General features: G+C 28.9%; 1 pseudogene across 1 annotated transcript; it reads left to right on the top strand.

Moving 5' to 3' along the window:
- Positions 1 to 8879: 8879 nt before the first annotated feature.
- Positions 8880 to 8968, top strand: BDCG_17543 (annotated as a pseudogene). The gene has a single exon. The product of its transcript is annotated as a tRNA-OTHER (tRNA).
- The last annotated feature ends 344 nt before the right edge of the window (positions 8969 to 9312 follow it).

Consider the following 9312-nt stretch of genomic DNA (forward strand, 5'->3'; position numbering starts at 1 on the left):
CTGAACTATGAGTTCTGTGTTATCTGAGACTGCAGCTCTTGACTGATGAGAACTATGTATAATCAGAGAAGAGAAAGACTAATATAACAGACTGCACTCAATCATTATATAGACTATTTCTTTACACTTCATAGATTCTGCTGAAAGCTCTGATTCTCAGTCATTCTTAATTGCTGATACTTGGCTGAAAAATTCATGGAATTTCTATTCTTTCATCTCAAAGCTTTACCATGTACACACTGTGTACATGTATAAATATTCACTTTAATCACTGATTCTCGCACTTTCTCTTTCTTTTCCTTCTTTAATGTTTTTCACTTTGTTATATAAGACCTATATATATTTTACTGATCTATTCAGTGTAGACTTCTTACAGAAATGACTTATTAGTATTTACTGTTAAGTATATTTTTTAAAGTTCAAGAATGAGACTATTCAATACTTTGAGTTATAACTCAGATTCATGAATAATTTTAGTTATACAGTCTCAGCTTTTCTACAGACTGATATTAACAGTGTTTTTGAGTTTATATATATACACATGATTATGAATTCATGTAATATTAAATGAGAATTAATAACATCATATTTGTCACATCAAGATGATGTTTTCAAGCATGAGATTTACATTATTATAAGATGAATTAGAGCTGCTCTTTTAAAAGAGAGTCTCTTCAAGCAGTTCTGAACAGATGTTATAAAGACAGTTATTATAATAATTAATAATACTCTTATATCTACATTTCTTTATAACTTGAAATTCTGATTCTCTACTGTAGAGACTTCTGTAATTTCAAGCTTATACAAGATTTCTTAATATACACTTACAAACATCTCACTGAATGTGAGGTATTTTCACTGGTTAAGTACAGAGGTCTTTATTTACTTACATGAATTTAAGAAGTCTGTGAATAAGCTTTCTTCATACACTCATTTCTATTATATTGTTGAATTCAGTAACAAATTAATCTATTCATCTATGAAATCTTGAATCTGATAAAATTATTATCAGTAGTCATGTGTGGTTTCTGATCACTGAAAAATAAGAATCAGCTATATCTGTAACACTTATTAACTATATCACTTAACTTATTAATTATGTCACTGAACTGAAACCTAGCATTTATCTGATTAATAATGAAGATGCTTCTAATATTGATGATATAGCAGGCTGTGCCTGATCAATTATGTAGACTATTTCATTACACTTCATAGACTCCACTGAAAGCTCTGATTCTCAGTCTGCTAAAAAGCTCTGATCTTCAGTTACTGATTCTCAGCTGAAAAACTTATGAAATTTCTATTCTTTCACTCTGAAGCTTCACTATATATATGAAGTCTCTATTCTTTCACTCTGAAGCTTCACTATGTACATGAATAAATATTCACTCTAATCACTGATTCTCATACTTTCTCTCTCTTTTCTCCTCTAACATTTTTCACTTTGTTATATAAGATCTATATATATTATATCAATCTATTCAGTGTAGGCCTCTTACAGATGATTTGAATTCTATATAATTACAGCTTATAAAATCACTGACTACATATACTCCGAGCTCTGTTACAGATAATCTTTTGAAATTCTATAAAAATGTCACATCACAGTCAGAGACAGTAGATAATTATTGAAAGAACTTTATATAATATAAGATTACTAATCTGAAGAGATGTAATATATAAAGTCTAATTCTGAGATCTGCTATTCTGAAGAATGAATTAATCACTTCAGACTTTTAAGTGTTTGTTGAAAAAGATAGATCTGTGAACTTAAATACTGATTCTGATAATATTCTTAGAAAATCACTTTAAGTGATTTGTAATAACTAACTTAAGAAGAGTTCTAGAGAAGAGATCTATACTTCTGTTATTACTGATACAGTTAATTATATTCTTTTTATCATAACAGTTCTACACAGTTGAACATTTTATTAAGTGAGTATAGTAATAATATATCTGTATGAGCACCTCATGAAGAAGGTTTATATAAGACAACTTATCAGATTTAAGACAGATTTACTGAAAACACTTGTCTGTGTAATTGAGAGTAGTTTATACAGTTTGAACTCTGCAGTGAAGATCTGATATAATTACTTAATAGCTCTGTTAAGCGATGTTGATTTTACAGTCAGTATCTATGATTTAGCAGTTTGATATTATATATCTAGATATCACTTATATATTATAATGTATATTGATAATCTTAACATTATGTCTGAAGTTTCTGAGCATGCTGATTAACTAGTAAGTATACTCAGTGAGAAATTGCAAGTCAAGAATCTACATTAATTAACTAAGTATTTAAGTATAAAAGTCAATTGTTCTAATAAAGAAATTGAGTTAATATATTATCAATATATTAAATATCTTATTATAGATTTCTATCTTGATAATAGAGTTATTATTAAAGTAGTAATAAAGAATGAATTCTGTATTGATGATTCTTCAATATCTAAGAAAGAAACTAATTTTACAATGTAATGATATTAATATAATATAAGCTTCTTGTAATATCTTATGATTAAAACACACTCTAATATTACTTACACTGTCTTACTACTCACTCAATGAAATGTTGATTTAATATCTCAATGTTAAAAGTCTCTGTTATATGTCCTGGTGGCTGAATGATTAATGCAGTCACCCAGTAGCACCTTGACATGGGAAACCAAGGCATGTGGGTTTGAAACCTGCAGAGGATACATTAAATCCGGAACCTAAGCACCTCAGGTTTCTAATAAATACAGAGGTGTACAAATCACTTCAATAAAATCGCTCTATGTTTCTGGGCTGGGAAGTTATTATTGCATGTATCTAATTGTCACTCCTTTGTATTTCCTATGTTCTTGTTATCTTGGCATGGTCTCAACACCTGTATTTCCTCCTGTATAACTAACACTTGGTCTGTATTTAACATCATGCAAGGACTCATCATAAGCTCCGCTTGCATATGAGTATAATGAAAGAATAATAATAATAATAATAATAAGTCTCTGTTATATGTTATATGTTAAAAAGAGATAATGAATTTGAGCATTTTCTACAGATATAGTCTGTATAAGAATTCTTTCATTCTCACTGATTCTTTCATTCTTATCAATTCTTCTATTCTCACTGATTCTTCTATTTTCTCTGCTTTCTCTGATGATTTCTACTTACTCTTTAACTACTCAGATTCTGAGTGAGTGAGTCTCTTGAATAATAATAGAAAATTAATATTCAGTGACATTTTTAAGCTTGCAGATAATCTGATTTTATATTATTCAGTGAAGCAGTCTTATATATATCTAAGTTCTAATAAGACTGAATATATGACTCTTAGTAAGACAGTTTACAAAGCAACATGAATTCAAAATCTCATAATTAAGCTTGATTTTATCACTATATCTCTGATACAGATTCTTTCTTATAATAAGAGTATTATAAATCTTATAAAAGTTGCAGTTATTACAGTCTGAAGTAAGTATATTAACATACATTTTTATTTTTCACACTAACAGTTGAATTAGACAGTCATTGATTTAAACTTTATTGCACTCAGATAATAGTAAATAAACTCACTAAAACTCTAAACACTGTGATATTTATATAATTCATAATTTTACTAGGTCTTACAGGCGGAAAAGTCAGAAATGCTTAATTTTAAATATTTATTTAATTTGAATAGACTATCTTGATGAATTGAGTATTTTTGTATATAATTATTATTCTCTTGAGAGAGAGTGTTGATTATTACAGCTATTACAGCTATTAACTGTAATAATCTCTCTAAATTATGTTATTAATCACTATATTAAGCTCTTCATAGCTATATCTATTAATACAACCTTTAACTATTCTACAGATTAGAGACATGATTATGTAATAAAATTAGATAATATACTTAGTAAGGTTAAGTATATATATAGAAAACTTAACCTTGCTAAGTATATTACTTAATCTTATTATATAAGCTAATCTTATAAGTGTAACTCATGTCTAGACTGACTGATAAGATTATAAATTTCATGTTTAATCTCATTTAATCTGATCTCATACATTTCTTAATATAAATCTCACTGAGACTAATCATTAAAAAAGCATGCAAGATAACTATATATTAAATCTTAAAATGAAATCATGACTTAGAAAAAATAAGAAAGTGATCTTATTTAATCTTATTTAGTCTTATTCTTAGTATAAAGTTACTATTTTTAGACATTTTAAGGTTTTCTTTAGACTATTTTTAATTTTTTAAAAAGTAACACTTTTTGATAATGCTCAAATGAGATTTAAAGTCATTTAAAGCAATAAAAATAATTTAAATTGAGAAGTGAAAATTATAATCTTATTTGAAAAATGTGATAAGAGTAGATAGTAAGTCTCACTGAGACAGTATGAAACTACTATATAATCTTAAAACTGTGTAATGAGATCAGTTAAATTGATAATAAAACTATCAAATATTTTTATTCTGATCTCAGACACGGTCACATGATCAGTCTACTTATATCTCTATCTGATTTTACTTAATACATCATTTCTTCTAATTTGAAATACTCAATTATTTATTATCAATTCTATAATTAATTCTTAATTAATTGTAAAATAATTCTTCTCTTATTATAACTTTTATATATGAAGAAGACTTTACTAATTTTATTAATAATTAATTTATTACTGAAATTATTCTTGAATTTAATAATAAAGTAAGTATTTGTATAATTTAGACTGAATTAATTATTAACTGATTTTCAATCAATTGTTAATTACTTAAATAATACAGATTAAGTCTATTTTTATTACTATAATTTCTTAATAATTAATTCAGAATCAATTATTAAATATTTTTATCTTGATATATTTTAAAATTCTGTAAAACATCTCTTTATATTTTATATAAATTTACCTATTCACTGAATTAATTATGAATCAGTTATACATGCTTTGATTGATTAATGAGTTGAGTAAATAATTGAATAAGTGAATTGAAAGATTGAAAGTCAATTATCAACTGATTATTACTGTATTATGCGAGGTCAGAGTCATGATTATGTAATGAGGTTAAGTGATGCATTTAGTGAGGTTAAGTTTTCTACATTCTGAAGTCAAGTTTTCTGTATATATAATAAGAAATATCTGTAGACTACTGAGGTAAAAGAGCTAAGTTATTATCAGTACAGAGACTGCTATCAAAAGAATTAAGCCGGTAAAAAGACAGTTAAACAGTGCTATCAATCTTGGCAGAAATTCACACTGTTATTTATACTGAACTCACAGCTTAATAAGTATTCTATTTTCTTATCTACTTATACTGTCTTTCTTCTCTATATTCATTATAATCTTCTAACTCTATAATCTTTATTAATCATCTTAAATTTTTGTAAGAATAGTATCTTTAGTACTATTACTTTTCTTAGTTAATCAGTCAGATTTGAGCGCATCTCTAAGTCATTCATTGTGAAGTATAATATATGATAATTCAGAATTAAATCTGTGTTTAATTGCATGTTTATATATACAGATAATTTGACTCTTTGAGATCTGAGTGATTTCCATGATTTCAGCATTTAACTTGTTAAAATAGAGTAATTTAAGAGCCACTATGAGAGCTCTTGTAGTCAGACAAGCTTATATAAATAGAATGCAGAGTGATTAGAAGCTAAATATAATTACTTATTAAAACATAGTGATACTTCTTAGCTATATCAATTGAATCTGAGCAGTGTAATTCTTTTGATAGCACTCTCTGTACACTGCTGATAGAACAGCTAATTAACCCGGGACTTTTATTAAGTAATTTATTTCATTAAATAATGAATTATATTACACATATCTTAATTATATAAATTTAGTTAGACTCAATTTTTTAGAACTTTATATTAAGTAGATTTTTAATTAATCATCTGTATTTAATTACAAATTGAATAAATATGATTGATATGTACTCATGATAATACTAGTATAAAAAACATAAAAAAACTCATTTTACTCAAATGTTACTATATAGTGTAGACAGCTTTAGACTAGTTACTGAGATTATAAATTTTATATTTAATTTCATTTGATCTGATTTCATATATTTCTTAGCATGAATCTTGCTGAGACTAATTATTAAAAAAACATGCAAAGTGTGGCGGGCTGCGCCCGATCAATTATATAGACTATTCCATTACACTCCATAGATTCTTCCATTCCCGATCGCCGATCTGCGGCCGCTACGAACGCGTACACTCCGATCCTCGGCCATTCCTGATCGCCGATCCGCGGCCGCTACAAATGTACACTCCGATTCTCAGCCATTCCTGATCACTGATCCTCGGCCGCTACGAACACGCGTATATTCTTCCACTCTGAAGCTCCACCACATACACCATCACATACATGTATAAATATCCACCTCAATCACTGATTCTTGCACTTTCTCTTCTTTCCTTCTCTAATGTTTTTATCTTTGTTATATAAGATCTATCAATATTATACTGATCTATTCAGTGTAGGTCTCTTACACTATAAAAATGTTCATCATCTTCTTATTAGAAATGATTATTCATTAAGAGATATTTGAATGTGTAATGACATGTAAGAAATAGAGAAACAGTCACACAGTTAAGTGAATACTGAGTTCTTAGATAGAAGCTTACTTATCAGTTACTCTGACCTCACAACAAGATCTTATGAAGAGAATAAGATCTTATATACAAGAGAACATCAGTGAAAGACCTGAGAGTTCTGACACTCAGATGTATAAGAATATAATTACACTTCTTCAGATTTCACAGATATCATACATTTAATAATCAATATAATCATGTCTAACAATAATATGAAATCCTTAAACATAAGTATAGATGCAGTGTCACAGTGACTCTGAGTAATGTTGAAACTATAATAATAATAAATAGCTGATATGCATGCAACTCAATAATACTAATATGAAGAGATTCAATGATTATCATAATAAGAAACTCATGTAATTTCAATATCTACAGAATTAAATACAAAAGCACTGAAAGAACACTTAGATGCTTCTATATATTTCAATACTTCTGATCTCACTCTCTACTTATCATGAAGGATGGAAATGCTTATAAAACTGAGTGTAGATAGAGATTTCATCAGTTCATTAATCAATCAAGATTGATATATCAATGAACAATTGAAGAATCATGTGAAACAGAAGTTTCATTCATGAATAAAAGCATGTGAATCAGTATTATGAACTTCTAATAATATCATGAAACATCTTGATATTCTATTCTGAGACACTGTCATACAACAGAAAGTATTAGATTGATTACAGAGCATTTAACAGAGAAACACTTCTCTTACAACATTTATTCCTGACTTCAACACCAAGATTCTAGAAGCAGATGATCAGTCTTGAGAGAATTGAATGAAGATTAGCATGCTTAAGAAGACATTGACTTTCAAACTCTTACAGACTCTTATAAGTGCAGACAAAGACTCAACTTATAAAGGCTTCTGCACACAGCTTTGAACAATGAATGACTGTCTTATCAAGCTCAAGAATATACAGAACAGTGACAGAAGATGTTATATCTCAGCAACTCATACACCTGCACTGAGAAATAACAATGATGCAGATGCTATGAATTGAGTAGACTTAAATATCTACACATAAGCAAGAGTCTCTGCCATTCAAATAGGCTTCTGAGTCCCTGAGATCACTTCTGAAGAAGTCACTGATTGATATCAACATAGAGTATGCATCAACTGTAACTGATCAGAACATATTACTTTCAACTGCTAATTGATCTATGTGTCTTCTTGTTCAAAGAATGAATCAGTGCCTGTTCACATTAATCATGTTATATTAGAGAAAGATTTGAAGAATAACTATGAGAATGTCTCAGTGAAACAGGAAAAAGATTAACTTCTGTTCAAATTTATAAACAGAAGCTTGAAGAGATTGAATGACAATAATTTGAAGAGAAGATAACAATGAATACAATTCTTGTATTCACTGTGATTAATAATATATATAATATGAAGATCATGATAGACAGTGATCTATGTCACTATGCAATGATAAAATCTTCAGTTGTAAGATATTATAATCTTTAGTGTATTTCTCTATCAAAACTCTGACTTCTCACAGAATTTGATGATTCAAAAGACATTTGTATCTGTTACATGATAAAGCTGATCATAGATGTAGAAGGACATCAATGTGAAGATGCCTACATATATGAAGTTGATAATCTTGATTATAATCTTATATTAGAACTTGTCTGACTATCTGAATAAGACATCTTATTGAATGCTTGAAACAGAAGCTTGATATTCTCTAATAATGATAGAGTTCATGAAGATGATATTTACAAGATCATGGACCTGACACAGATCTCTGTTAACATGTATGAAATACTTTAAAAAAGAAGTCATTATCAAAATCACTGACAGAGTCACTGACAGCAAGATTATATATCAATCTATTTCATCAGTCTGACTGATATTAAAAAGACTCTAGAAAAGTTATCTCATGTTATAATAACAGATTCTTGTATGAAACTCTCTCAATAATATCATGAATATCTAGATGTCTTCTGATAAGATAATATTATGAATATACCTCTCTCATGAGGTTCTGAAGTGAATCACAGTATCAAGTTAGAGAAAAAGAATGATAAGGACTCTGAACTATTATGAGACTCTCTTTATAACATGTTCTGAGATGAACTTCTTCTTCTTCAAAAGACACTCAATGATCTGTTGAATAAAGAATTCATATGCATTAGCAACTTCTTCATCACAGCCTCTATTCTCTTTGCAAAGAAATCAGATGAAGGACTCTGATTCTGTGTGAACTACTGAGATCTGAACAGATTGACAAAGAAAGATTGATATCTCTTACTCCTTATCAATGAAACCCTAGCGCCCCGGTGGCCGAATGGTTAATGCGGCCACCTGGTAGCGCCTTGGTGTGGGAAACCAAGGCGTGTGGGTTCGAAACCCGCAGGGGATACATTAAATCCGGAACTCAAGCACCTCAGGTTCCTAATAAATACAGAGGTGTACAAATCGCTTCAATAAATCGCTCTATGTTCCTGGGCTGGGAAGTTATTATCGCATGTATCTAATTGTCACTCCTTTGTATTTCCTATGTTCTTGTTATCTTGGCGTGGTCTCAACACCTGTATTTCCTCCTGTATAACCAACACTTGGCCTGTATTTAACATCACGCAAGGACTCATCATAAGCTCCGCTTGCATATGAGTATAATGGAAGAATAATAATAATAATAATAATAATAATGAAACCCTAGCACAGATCAGATGAGCTCAATGATTTATAAAACTAGATGTCATT

The sequence above is a fragment of the Blastomyces dermatitidis genome, assembly GCF_000003525.1.
Source record: "Blastomyces dermatitidis ER-3 genomic scaffold supercont1.8, whole genome shotgun sequence".
NCBI lineage: Eukaryota > Fungi > Ascomycota > Eurotiomycetes > Onygenales > Ajellomycetaceae > Blastomyces > Blastomyces dermatitidis.